Source organism: Sapajus apella, unplaced genomic scaffold, assembly GCF_009761245.1.
Source record: "Sapajus apella isolate SASKATOON/1434 unplaced genomic scaffold, GSC_monkey_1.0 scaffold106, whole genome shotgun sequence".
NCBI classification, from domain to species: domain Eukaryota; kingdom Metazoa; phylum Chordata; class Mammalia; order Primates; family Cebidae; genus Sapajus; species Sapajus apella.
The window spans coordinates 6240234-6254611 of NW_022437046.1; the positions used below are offsets into that span (position 1 = coordinate 6240234).

Genomic DNA, 14378 nt, shown 5'->3' on the forward strand with positions numbered 1-14378 from the left:
AAGAAATAGATAAATAGAAGTACTATAGAGTTGTACAGATGCTCCTTGACTTACAATTAGGTTACGACCTGTTAAATTCATCTTAGGCTGAAATATTTTAAGTCAAAAATGCATTTAGTACACCTAGCCTACCAAACATCATAGCTTAGCCTACCTGACCTTAAACACACTCAGAACACTTACATTAGCCTACAGTTATGCAAAATCATCTAACACGGAGCCTATTTTATAATAAAGTGCTGAATATCTCAAGTAATTTGCTAAATACTACACTGAAAGTGATTGTATGGGTATTCCAAGTATGGTTTCAACTGAATGCACATGGCTTTGACACCACCAGAAAGTTGAAAAATCATTAAGTAGAACCACTGTAAGTCAGGGACCAGCTGTATTGGATTGGTACATATGTGAAAGTGTGTGTGTGTTTGTGTGTGTGTGTGTGTGTGTGTGCTGTCTTGAAACTGTGTGTGAGTGATGCTTCTACTGGAGCTCACAAAGAATAATATACTCAGCAGACACTCCTAACTGCCCCGGAACCTTTACCACCTAGTCAACTAAGTCAATTATCCAGCAAGTATCAATGAATAGAAAAAAAATGATTTTTTTTCAAAGAGTTAGAGGGAACTGTAAATATCTTCTACCATTCTCCTAGGAACCTGAAATCTTTTAAAAAGTGCCACTGGTCAGGGCAGCACCCAAATGATCAGGAGCAGGTGAAAAGATTTGGAGACAGAAAATATGAATTAAAGATTACAGTTTGTAACTTCCCAGCTATATACTCATGCCACTTAACTTCTGCTCATGTATAAAAATATGATGCCTTAAGAATAAAGTTAAATGAGATTCTATATAAAAGCGTTTTGAAAACAGTAAAGCACAAAAATTACGTATAGAATCCTACATAGAAAGGAAACTCGGACTTTCAAAAGTCTATCACTATGGGTTTTCTCATTTTGCTCACCTGGTTCTTTTTTCTTTTTAAGTTACTTTACAAATTACATATATAATTTCTTGAATTAAGCAAAATCTACCCTGGATACCAAAAACAAATCTCAAACTCTGGACTGGTCAGATAATTCGAGATGAGAAAGCAAGTGGGAGGGAGTATTATAAAATAATAATTCTTAGGAGGGGCAAAGTGGCTCACAACTGTAATCCCAGCACATCAGGAGGCTGAGGTGGGCAGTTCACTTGAGCCCAGCCTGGGCAACAAGGCAAAACCTTGTCTCTACAAAAAAATACAGAAAGTAACTGGGCATGGTAGCCCGCCCCTGTAGTCCCAGCTACTCAGAGACTAAAGTGAGAGGACTGCTTGAGCCCAGGAGGTCAAGACTGCAGTGAGCTGTGATGGCACTACCGTACTCCAAAATAGAGCAAGACACTATCTCAAAAAAATAAATAAATAAAATGTTAATAGTAACTCTCCAACAGGTAATTGGAGAACCAAGAGCTCCTCCAACTATACTAAGTCCCTCTTCACCCATTCCCCCAAATTGGAAATTAAAATTTTGTTCCTCTAGCCCATTGGGAACTATTTCCATAGTGAAATGCTGTTACTGATAGACTACGTCCTAGTGTATTACAGGGAAAGGGTGAGGGCAGGGAGAAGGTGAGAAGGTTAAGAATCACTGTCAAAATATTTGAGCTGAGAAGTTGACATCAAACTCAACATATCAATATAACAGCTAAGGAAAACTGAGTCTCAGGATGGTTAAATGACTTGCTGTGGTTACACAGTAATAATTTTGAAAAATGTCTTCAAATGACAGCTTGATATCTCTGCTCCTAAATTTCCTCATCTGTAAAATGAGTTCACCAACATCAGTCTAGCACTTTACAGCTTACAAATTGTTGTGCATGTATCCACAGAGCTTACCTGAGCCCTACAACACTGCAAAGGTCTAAGATGGCTATGGTGTAATAGAAAAGCATGATGAACTGAAGAATCAAAAGAATCTGGCTTCAGATCTTAGTGCTGTATAGTGCAAGTCAATTAGCCTCTTTGTGTTTCCTTCTATCAAATGAATATAAAACAACACCTGTCCTAGCTAACTCAGGGGATTGTCCAAAGAATAAAGTCAGAAGTATTTTGTACATTATACAAAAGGCCCTTCATCATCTGGGCCCTGCCTCCTCTCTGCTCTCACCCTTCCCACATTATACCCTATATTCTAATCATACTAAACTGCACAAGCCTCCCCAGATGGGCTCTCAAATCTTCTGCTCACATATTGCTCTCTCTTTCAAGAGGGTCCATCATCTCCCCTTTCTTCTCACCTCTCCCTGACTGTTCTTGGTTAACTCCTACTCATTTTTCAGAACCCATCTTAGATGTCACCTCCTTTAAGAATGCTTACCAGGCCACCCCTACCTCAAGTGGAGCAGATGCCCTTCCTCTGTGTTCACATAGCACCTGTACTTATCTCCATATTTTTGTCATTTCTGTCTCAATGTAGTATAATTGTCTGTGTACATATCTGTATCTCCAAGAAACTATAAACTTAAGGGTAGAGGCTGTGATTTATCTGTTTATTCAGAACCTATGACAATGCCTGATGCATAATATGTATTTAGCAAATGAATGAACTTTAAATGGTAATAAAAATATTACTTTTCATATAATAGATACTTACATAAGACATTTATGCAAAACATTGTAATATAGGGCAGTGTTTCTCAACTTTGTGTATCAGAATCACCTATAAGCCTTTCAAAATACAGATGCCAAGGCAACTATTTTACATCTTCACAAGTAATTCAAGTGCATAGGCAAAATTAAAACCACTGCTATATACAATCATAGTCAAAAAATTACAACTATTCTATTGCTTGGACCCAGGAGGCAGAGATTGCAGTGAGCCGAGATCACGCCATTGCACTCCAGCCTGGGTAACAAAAGTGAAACTCTGTCTCAAAAAAAAAAAAAAAAAATTACAACTATTCTACCTAACAACTATACAGCTCAGTATCTTCCAATTTACTTTACATATATTATTAATTTACTCTTCACAAGAACTCTGTGAGTTAGGTATCATTTCTTCCAAATGAACAAATAGAGATTTAAATAAGTGCCCAAGCTCTTTGTCTAACTTCAAATTTTGTGCTCTTCCTCATACCCTCCCTTGCAAAGTGCAGTAATACACTAAGTACTGTGAAAACAAGGGTTCCAATGAGGAAGACATCAATCCTGGCTTTGTGGGAATCAAGGAGAAAATCAGGAAAGCTGGGCCTTAAAGATATAAGCAAGCAGATATGGGTGGAAGCCATGTATATACTGTCAATGTCATTTCCCATCTCAAAAGATTCAAAAGGCAGATTCTATAAAGGAGAAAATGCTCTTGCCAGCCTCAGTTAGTACTTACAGTCTGAAAAGGAAAGGGATATTGGAGGGGGCTGAAAGTAGAAAAGTTAATAAAAGAAAGCAGCCCATAAACAAGAATGGATTTCCCAATCCTGCATGCAAATTACCTAACCCTGACTCTAGGAATAAAAGCCAAGACATAATGGACTTTTTATAACTAAGAATTAGATGAATTCTACAGTCAATCAATACCACACAAACTCATGAGGGATCAATGAACCTCTGGATTTTCCAGACTTACTACTACACTATTGCTTAAGAAGGGATAATCCGGAGAAGCCTAGCATATGAATGACTTTCCCCATCTCAAAAACTAAAAGAATGGGAGAGAAGAGGAAGATGTTCATGAAAGAAAAGGCTTATAACAAGGGTAGAAAAATGCACATTAAGTTAATAAATTTATGATGACATAGGGAATATTCAGGCACAAGTGATTCTAAATACTGGATAAAGCCTGATCTTGCAGCTTCAGTAAAAATGTATTATCTTCTAAGCCTGCAATATCTTGACCAACTGACACAGGGTTTTATCAGCAATTTTCCTTTCTAGTTCAAACTGTGGACTTCAGTCAGGGTTTTCTTAGGGAGAAGAAGCCAAAGAGATTAGGAAGCAATTTAAAAGGATGTGTCTAGTGCCCCAAAATTTAGTTTGATAGAGTTTAAAAGGCAATATGTTATAGGGGCAAAGTAAAGTACTATACTTAGAATTTTAAAATGTGGTTTAAAATCAATATTCAGACATTTGTTAATGATGTGCCTCTGAGCAAGCCAAGACTTCTATTAATATGATCCTCACCCTCCTAACGTGTAAAATATGAATGCCTATCTCATAGGGCTGTTATGAAAATTGAACAAAATTACATCCAGGAAAGATGTTATTCTTTCTCCTGAATGACAGAAGTAAATGAATGTAAACCTGTCTTCACCAAGCTTTCTAATACACAAAAAGAACATATCAAATGGAAACTGTAATGCTCACCACAATATATTTATTTGCAAAACATTCTTATATCCTCTGTGCAAAAAAAAAAATAAAAGCAGCCTGTATACTGAAAATAGTACATAGCTGCTGGAGTCAGGTGGACGTGGACTAGAATTGTCGGTCTGCCACATATTTGCAGCAAAACCTTAAATAAAGTCCCTTTACTAGTATAACTCTCAGGGTTCCTTACCTATGATACAGAGATACTAGCAATCATCTCATAAAGTTATTCTGAGGGTTAAAAAAACATGTTAAACATCTCATGTATGGCCTGGTACAGGTGTTCAATAATGTAAGCCATTTTTGTAAGTTTATCACTACCTAACAACTAATAAATTATACTTTTCAAAGATTCCTTTATAGTCATTACTTTAATTGCTTCATGAACCTGTAAACTAGTTGTAGCCACTATTACTATCCCCATTTTACAGTTGGGACAAAACACAAAGATAAAAATTACTTCCACAAGGTCATTCAGTAACATAGACACTAATGAAGGTCTCCTAACTTTTCCAGGTTTCATTTTCCCCAACCACACATTACAACATTACCCCTTAGAAATTAAAACAACATCTGTGAAGAGATGTATTTTTTTTTTTTTTTCTTGAGACAGAGTTTCGCTCTTGTTACCCAGGCTGGAGTACAATGGTGCGATCTCGGCTCACCACAACCTCCGCCTCCTGGGTTCAGGCAATTCTCCTGCCTCAGCCTCCTGAGCAGCTGGGATTACAGGCACGTGCCACCATGCCCAGCTAATTTTTTGTATTTTTAGTAGAGACGGGGTTTCACCATGTTGACCAGGATGGTCTCGATCTCTTGACCTCATGATCCACCCGCCTCGGCCTCCCAAAGTGCTGGGATTACAGGCTTGAGCCACCGCGCCCGGCCCAAGATGTATTTTTTTTTTAATGGACATAGAAAAAGACACAGAAGGAGCAAATACTGATGTGGGAGAATGTGTTTAAATTTTTTATTTTCAAGTTTGAATATACTATCAGTTTTGAATCATTGCATTTTTCCTTTTATTTTTTGTTCACATGTAATAATTGTACGTATTTATAGGATAGAGTGATATTTTGATATGTGTAATGATCAAATCAAGATAATTAGCATATTCATCACTTCAAACATTTATCATTTCTTTATCATAAACAGTCAAAATCCTCTTGCTTTTTTAGATGCATGTGTTTATAGCTTTTCAAAAATATACAATAAACTACAGCAAGATATATTATTTTGATAACCTTAAACTTCTCTCTTTACTATACCAAAAGGAAATATTTTTATCCAACTTTCTGATTACTATTTAGAAAAATAACATGGAGAGGGATCACAAAATTCATTAAAACCAGCAACAACAGAATTAAGAGATGTCTCTCAAATTGGTAACTGCTGATTCTACCTTGATTTTTGTTTTAGTTTTCCCCAACAAAGTCCATGACCTCTTAAAAATTGTTAAAAGTCTGCCTGTCAAAATGATGCCTGACAAATTATTCCTAAATTGAGAGAAACAAATAGGCAGCTTTCTCCCACCTTTATGATAATATACCACCATTTTTCATCCCTCTTTGTCATCTCTTCATTTCCACACTTATCATATCATGTCATGTTATCTCTAGTTCCTAAAGACTTGGGCTGCACCCCTGTATGTAGCTGAATATTCTGCCCCAGCATAAGGCTGACACATGGTGGAAAGGACTCATAATTTTATAAGTAAATGGATGAATAAGTGAAGCCACTCTCCCAGAAGGAAGCTAGGAAAGGAGAAAACTGAGCATGGTATCTTAGGGCTAATAAGAAAGTGAAAGAAACAAAGCATTTTAGGAGCTTCACAAGGAAGAGAAACCTTTGTGTGGAGTCAAACAGACCCTTGTATAGCTTTAAGCATCTCTAGAGAAAGACAAAAACCACAGGAGACCAGGAAGAGCCAGTTTAAGTTAAAAGACTCAAAAGTTAAGAGTGCTTATTTAGACTCACAAAACCAAGTTGCAAACTCCCAGGAAACAATCCTGGCTTGGGATATAGCAACAGCAGTTTTCAGGTCGTGGTTAAAACAAACAAACAAACAAACAGACTAAGCTAAAAATTCTTGCAGGCTTTGGCTGGAAACACATAGATGTAAAAGAGAAAAGCTCAACCTAAAATAAATCCCCCAAAAATGTTAGGATCCCCTTGGATTTGCATATTGGAGTGTGGTTCCTATTCATTCTGAGAACTGTTCTTGAGTAAAACCTCAATGTAGTAGCTGGCAATATATAAGGTTAAATCATCTTACTCATTCAACAAATACTTGAGTGCCTGCTATATGCAGTCACTATTCTAGGCACTGAGATTAAAGCAATGGGCAAACTGACAGAACTTCCCACTCTCAGGAAGCTTGTATTCTATTGGCAAGAGAGGGATGGATTAGGAGGGGATGGGATGGGATGTCATGCAGTAAGTGCTATGGAAGTAAAATAAGGGACGGCAGGACTGGCAGGGGTTTTATCAAAAGCAGATCTTTTAACCCAGTGGTTTTCAAACTTTAAAGTATCAGAATCATTAAAGTGTTTATTAAAGAAAAGGTTTATTTGGGGGCCCCAATCCCAGAGTTTTTCATTTGTAGGTCTCAGATGGGACCCATTGATTTGTTAACAAGTTTCCAGATTATGGTGATGCTGCTGGTCCAGGAACCAAACTTTGTGAACTAATTGTTCTAACTCCAAAGGATTAGGTAATCCCTATTTCACGGGCTTTGACTTCCTCCTTCATTCATACGTTCATTCATTCAATCACTCAGTGTCAGGAGCTTCACTAGGCAGTATAATTAAACACACCCTGTCCTCAAGAAATTCACAGGCTACTGAAAAAAGACAGGCACAAACTCAAGTAATTACAATAGGATGCTATAGAGGGCCATAAGAGTGGTATGTACATGAGCCAGAGGACGGAAGAGCAACTCATTCTATGCAGGAAAAGGAGAGACTAAGGGACTGCATCCCAGAGGCCCAATAAGGACATCTCCACAGGCAGGTAAGGCGTGGGAGAGAATAATTCCAGGAAGAAAGCAGAACGTGCAAAAGCGAAGTTGAGAGTGGTAGGGGAGTCACAGAAAGTGAGGCTGCAAAGGCAGGCAGTGGTCTGATCCCTTTCTCATTCCATGTTGAGTATGAAATTTATCTTCAGAATATTAAGAGTCAGGAGTAAGGGGTGCTGATAAGGTTTTGTTTTACAGAAATCTTTCTGGATTCACAGTATCTTCCTCTGAGGCACTGTTTCCTTCAAATCTAGCATCCGGGGCCTCAAAACATGTACTTAATAAATGTATACTGAATTGAACTGAACAAGCTTTTTTTTTTTTAATTATTGTATTTGGGCTCTGGGGTACATGTGCACATCCTGCATCCTGGAGGATTGTTGCACAGATACATACATGCCATGGTGGTTTGCTGAACTGAACAAGCTTTTTATCAAATGCCCTCTTATGGATGAGGCGGGTCACCTTCCCTGCAGGACTCACTTTGGCCAAGAGAAGACTTGTAAAACAGGTCCAGCAGCCTCAATTATTGCACACTACCTGTACAACCAGAGTCCCCCAGAGATTAGGGCAGACCTTCATTGTTTACTTGTCTACCTCACCCATTAGACTTTGAGCTCTTTGAAGTCAGGGAATATCTTCATAGACTCTGAATCCCCACAGCCTTAGCAAGAGGCCGGAAACATAGTAGCACTCCAAACTCCAGTAACGTTGGATAATGAACTGACTGAATAAGCAAATTTACCAAGGTAGATCCAAGAGCTCATGCAGGTGAGATTATGGATAAGCTTTAGGGAAAGTATGGAAAGTTTTCAGCGTCCATGATCCCAAAACTCTTTTTGAGAGGCTGAGTTTCTAGTCGAGGTGGGGTGGATTTCATATGCACTTGATTTAGAATTTTCCAAATAAGAACCAAAATGTTACAAGTGTTGTGGTAGAAATCCCACTGGGCCAATAGGAAGAAGTCAGTTCTGCTTGAGAGGAGGGACAGGATGAAGGCCAGCAAAGACTTCACAATGGGGGAATTCTTCAGTGGACTCTTGAAAGCTGAATAGATGCTTGCTAGCTGCCCATTTGGGGGCGTAAACGCAAACTTTTGGAGCTTTTAAAGCTGGAAGTGACCTGCTCAAGGTCACACAGGAAGTAGATGAAGCCACAAGGTAAAAGGGATGAAGTGTCTCTGTACTGTTAATTCCTGCTTTCTTCTGACAGAGTTGAAAGAGAACCCAAAAATGTAGGAGACAAAATTAAAGATTTTTCTCAAGACAATTCTTAAAGTCAAGACTAATGAATCTCGATTTTTATTAGTAACCACAGAGCTAACCCTTCCTTCACTGTTCAGTTTCTGAAAGAGTAGAACAATTATCCAACGACCACTATTTCTCAAGTATTCTTTCAAAACACTCCCAGTAATGGGTACTGCTGAAACAGGATAGCGATGGCTACAACAATCATGTCTTTTCAATGGAATAATGAACATAAAATAACTATAATTCTCCTTTCCCGGTTTTCACTTCCAAGTTACAGAATATTCCGGGGTGGGGGAGGGGCTGCGTAAGTCAAGTCCTACCAGCACTTATTTTTCAGGGAGTAGAGCCCTAAAGGTGACTTCAAACCTGGAAGGGGTCATTTTTCCATGCAGAAGGAACTGGGCGCCGCTTTGCTGTGCCGCCTCGTAGCGGAGCAGAGTGAGCGCTGCAGGACTGCGAAGTTGGCGGCGTACTCCGTCCCGGACTGGGACCCGTGTGGCCTCGCGGCCCCAGCCTGGCCTGGCTGCGCCCCGCCCCTTCCCTCTCCCGGGTCTCTAGAGTCGCCCGGCGTCTGAGCCCCGCGACCCCGCGGCAGCGCGCACTGGGGGCCTTTGTTGGCCAGACGGTAGCGGCCGGCCTCGCGGGGCGGCTCCCGCCCCACCTTACCTGGAGCCTCCGCCAGCCCAGGCGCCCGGCCCCGCAACGCGGGATGCATGGGCCCAGACCCCGACTCTGCCCTGCCCGCCAGCACCACCGCCACAGCCGCGACCCAGCCAGGCAGCCTGGGAAGCGAGGGGTACCAGGCAGGAGGCCGGCTCTCACCTTCCGCTCTCGCTCAGCTCCACTCGGCTCCTTCTCCTACTCCTCCCGGTGGTGGGTGCCGCTGAGCCGGGAGTGAGCGCGCGAGTGTGCGCGAGCGGCCACTTCACTTTCTCCCTCCTGCCGCCGCAGCGCCGCCCGTGCCGCGGAGCCCCTCAGGACAGGGGAACTGCGAGGGAAGGGGTGATGGGGGTCGGGAGGGAGCCAAGCAACACACGGGGGAGACCGGGGGGCTGAGGGGCGGGGTGCGAGGGACTCGGATGGCCTTTGAGGCAGGAGGTGGGAACTCGATGCGGAGACCAAGTTCTTCGAGGGGGATCCCGAGGGCGCGGAGCTTAGAGAAAAAGGGAATAAGAGTCTGGGGGGAAAGCGTCTGTGGAGGACGACTGCAGCGCCGGTGAGGGAGGCGTGACCGGCGAGAAAAGGGGCGGGAGCGTGTGGGGAAAGCCGTGAGGGGGCGTCTACTGTGCAGCCGCCACCTTCGGCTCGGTCTGCAGCCGCGGCAGGGCTGCCTCCCCCGCCCACAGCCGCGCTATTGTACTCCGCCCAGCCGACAAGACCGCCTCCCCCACTGGCTCCTCTCCCCCTCCCCCTCCCCGTCCCCCTTCCCCTCCTCCTCTTCCTCCCCCTCCGGCGGAGCCTCGGCCGCCCCGCCTCCCGCAGGTGGGAGGGGGCGGGGAGGGCCGGACCCACCCGAGGGAGCGAGGCCAACCCTGGCCGGCTGGAGGGTGAGCGCCTGGGATGACGTCATCGGCGCGTAACGCCAGGGCTGGGGAATCACCCGGCTGCTGCGTGACATCATCGCCTTGTGTCACTCTTCTCGGTCTGCTGTCGGTGGAGGGCTGTTTCCCTGAAGAGTTTCTACCACACGATTTTGGGACGATTTGTGGGAGGGCTAGTGGTGTAGGCAGGATGGAAAAAGACAGCTAACTTTCAGGGCTGAGGGTCTTCTTCAGGATAACAAAGCATCACTTCATCTATGAGCTTGTCAAGACCTGAATTTGAAAACTATCCGATGCTGTGTCGTCTCAGAGCCAGACATGTATTGTGTTTTCTTTGTGTAGGAGGTGGGAAAGGGGGCGGAGGAGGGAGAAAGACAAAGAAATGATAACGGAGAAGTTTGAACTATTGTAAACTGACATAGGGAAAAAATGGGCTTCCTTTCACGCTTTTTCCCCTACTTTGCAGGGTACTTTCGACCCAAAGATTTCTTTGCCTGAGCTCAGATTGTGTTTTTCCCAATACCTCCTGAGCAGCATTACTAGCATACTTACAGATTCAATATGTGCGAAACTGAGACAGCATTAGAAAGGCTAAGAATCCGGAATCAGATTGCCTTGCTTCAGGTCCTTGCTGTTCAAATGTTAGTGATGGGACCGTAACATTTCTAAGCTGTAATTTCTCTGTAATAATAAATAGTACCTTAACTAGGTCTTCCTAAGCCTGAGTTTTACCATAGTAATAATAGTAACAATCAAGCCCTTTAGAATGTTGGCTATTACTATTATTGCCCCCCAAAAATTGTTTCTTATGTTCCTTTCCGGTATCAATGAATGAGCCACCATTCATCAGTCCCCTAAGCCAGGAACTTACATGCTAATAGATCCCATTCTTCCCCTCTCAACATCCATATCAAGTTGGTCACCAAGTCTTGGAGATTCTCCTAAATATTTTTTAAATCCTTGCCTGTGTTTTCTGCTAACGCCACATGAACAACTGAAGCAACCTTTAGTCTCTTCAAATTCAATCTCTTTTTCTCACTGGTTACCTGAGTAGCCTTATAAATGCACAAATCTGATGATGTCCCTGTTTAAACACCAAAAGGATTTTATTGCTTTCAGGATAAAGTCCAAATTCCTGAACTTGGCACTTTACTACCTGACTGCTTACATTAGCCTTTCTAGCTTGTCTCACACCATTTATTTTTTGCTCCAGATGCACTGAAATACTAATGTTCTTTGAATACACATTTCTTCATGTCTACGAGCTCTTCCCTACTTATCTGGCTGACCAACACCTACTCATTGTACAAAGCTGAGTTCAAATGTCATTCATATTCATATTCATTCGATTCATACTTCTAAAGTTTCCCTAAGCCTTAACAACACTATAACCCTGTAGTATTTCTATGTCCTTTATGGTAATAACTGCATTTGTGTATCTAATTTCTTGAGATCCTTGACAACAAGTCATATTCCTATCCATATCCTCAGCACCTAAAACAGTGTTTGACATATACCAGGAATCAATATGTTGTCACAATGTATTTAATAAGGCCAGGTGTGGTGGCTCAAGTCTGTAATTCTAGCACTTTGGGAGGCCAAGGTGGGCGGATCAACTGAGGTCAGGAGTTTGAGACTGGCCTGGCCAACATGGTGAAAGCCCATCTCTACTAAAAATACAAAAATTAGCTGGGTGTGATGGTGGGCACCTGTAATCCCAGCTTCCTGGGAGGCTGAGGCAGGAGAATTGCTTGAACCCAGGAGACAGAAATTGTAGTGAACTGAGATCGCACCACCACACTCTAGCCTGGGAGACAAGAGTGAACTTCATCTCAAAAAAAAAATTATTTAATAAATGTTCATATTGTGTTTACTATGTGCCAGATACTGCTCTGAGTACTTACAAACACTGACTTTAAAACTCTATTCCCTAAGGTAGATTCTGTTGTTATCCTCACCCATCTTATTGATGAGGGAACTGAGGCACAGAGGGATTAAGTAACTTAACCCAGGATCACAACCCAGTAAAATGACTCTAACCTAGACTGTCTTTTCATGATCTCTGCAGTAGGCAAAATAATGGTTCATCCAAAATGTTCACATGCCAATCCCTGGGAACTATAAATAGGTTACCTTCCATGACAAAGGACTCTGCAGATGTGACTAAATTAAGGATTTGGGGAAAGGGACTCGCCAGCCTTTGGGAGCAGACTCCAGAAAATGGAAAAGTTAAGAAAATGGACCCTCTCTTGGAGCCTCTGAAAAGGAGGAGACGGTATCCTGATGATACCTTAATTTTAGCCCACTGACATCTGTTAGGACTTCTAAACTACAGACCTGTGAGATAATAAATGTGTACTGTTGGCCAGGCGCAGTGGCTCACGTCTGTAATCCCAGCACCTTGGAAGGCCAAGGCGGATGGATCACCTGAGGTCAGGGGTTGAAGAGCAACCTGGCCAACATGGTGAAACCCCGTCTCTACTAAAAATACAAAATTAGCTCCCAGCTACTAGAATCGGTTGTACCCAGGAGGTGGAGGTTGCAGTGAGCCGAGATTGCACTTAAGCCTGGAGACAAGAGTGAAACTCTGTCTCAAAAAATTAAACAAAAAAAATGTTTATTGTTTTAAGCCACTATGTGTTTGATAATTTGTTACAGCATCCATGAGAAACTAACACAATCTCCAATCAAAGGTGACTCCTCTATACTAGGAAATGCTAGCAGGATGAAGGGAAGTGGAACTGTCCACCAAAGCTTCAGCTGAAATCAGAGATGGGCTAGAAGTGGAATAAATGAGTAGGGTAAGTGTATACAGTAAGTATACACTCCAGCCCAGGAAACAGTGTGAGACTGTGTCTCAAAAATAAATGAGAAAGATCATTATTTACCCAGTTTTTCCAGTTCAGGGTCGACAGTGGCCAAAGCCTATCCAAGCAGCTCAAGGTGCAAGGCAGGAACCAACCATGGATAGGATGCTACGCTATTGCAGGGTGCACTCACATGCACACCACCACTTACTCAGACCAGGACAACTGAAACATGCCAGTTAATCTAATGTACATGTCTTTGGGATGTGGGAGGAAACCAGAGTACACAGAGAAAACAGACAGAGAGAGTCCAAACTACACTGGTGACCCAGGCTAAGTAAGTGATTTGCCTTTTTTCTCATCAACATTGGAATAAAATAATGTTATTCAAGGACCTGTATTTTACTTTAAAAGAAATTGCCAAACTGTTTCCCAAAATGGTCGTACCATTCAGGGTCCTTTTGATGTGTCCTCATCATTCTTTGAGCTATTCCTTGCTTTTTGGTCTAAGATATTCTAAGCTCTTCTCACACTTTCTTTCACCCAGCCCTCAAATGAGGCATTACTCTAAAGAGCTCTGATTCTTTTCAATGAAGAATGGTATTTCAGTGTTAAGATCTAAGCACTGGCACTCATTATAATAGATGCCACTGTCCTCAAACTCAGACCTAGTTTTGCTCTCTTTCTGCCTTTAAGAAACATACTGTCACAAGTTCTACAGCTTCGAGGAAATGAATTCTGCCAGCAACCTGAAGGAGATTGGAAACCTCTGATGAGAATGCAGCCCACCAATGTCATGATTGCAGCCTGTGAGACTCTGAGCAAAGGACCCATCTAAGCCATCTCCAGACTCCTGACCCACAGAAACTGTCAGATAATAAATATGTGTTGTTGTAAGCCACTAAGTTTGTGGTAATTTGTTGCTGAGACATGGGAAAGTTATATGGGGCGGGGAGAAGGGCGCACAGATGGAGGGGAGGAAAGAAGGGGAAGAAGAAGAGGAAAGGAAGAGCTCTGGAGATGTTTTATATTTCCTAGTTCTTTCTCCTGCCTTGAGTGTATACATGAAGGCTGGAGCTGGAGCAGCTATTCAGAAACTGAAGAAAAGGACAAGAAAAATCACAAAGTGTTTTTGGTTTTTTTTTTTTTGGCAACACAGTTTCACTCTTTTGCCCAGGCTGGAGTGCAGTGGCATAATCTCCACTCACTGCAAACTCTGTCTTCTGGGCTCAAGCGATTCTCATGCCTCAGCTTCCCAAGTAGCTGGGATTACAGGCGCACGCCACCATGCCCAGCTAATTTTTGTATTTTTAGTAGGGACTGGTTTCACCATGTTGGTCAGGCTCAAACACCTGCCCTCAGGTGATCCACCCATCTCAGCCTCCCAAAGCGCTGGAATTACAGGTGGGAGCCACCACACCC

At 42.4% G+C, this 14378-nt stretch overlaps 1 protein-coding gene and 1 long non-coding RNA gene across 3 annotated transcripts in view; one reads left to right on the forward strand and one right to left on the reverse strand.

The window, feature by feature from the left end:
• Window positions 1–9968, reverse strand: part of PAK1 (p21 (RAC1) activated kinase 1) — a 156250-nt gene extending 146282 nt beyond the window's left edge. Inside the window, exon 1 of one of the 2 annotated variants that reach the window (XM_032259159.1) lies at window positions 9431–9963. The gene's annotated coding sequence lies outside the window, so the exon portion shown is untranslated. Of the gene's footprint in view, window positions 1–9430 lie in introns of both variants that reach the window. The other variant, XM_032259161.1, reaches the window with a different exon arrangement.
• LOC116537107 lies at window positions 8021–13857 on the forward strand. Its single transcript, XR_004262953.1, has 2 exons — window positions 8021–8129; window positions 13653–13857. It is a non-coding gene; the product is annotated as an uncharacterized LOC116537107 (long non-coding RNA).
• The last annotated feature ends 521 nt before the right edge of the window (window positions 13858–14378 follow it).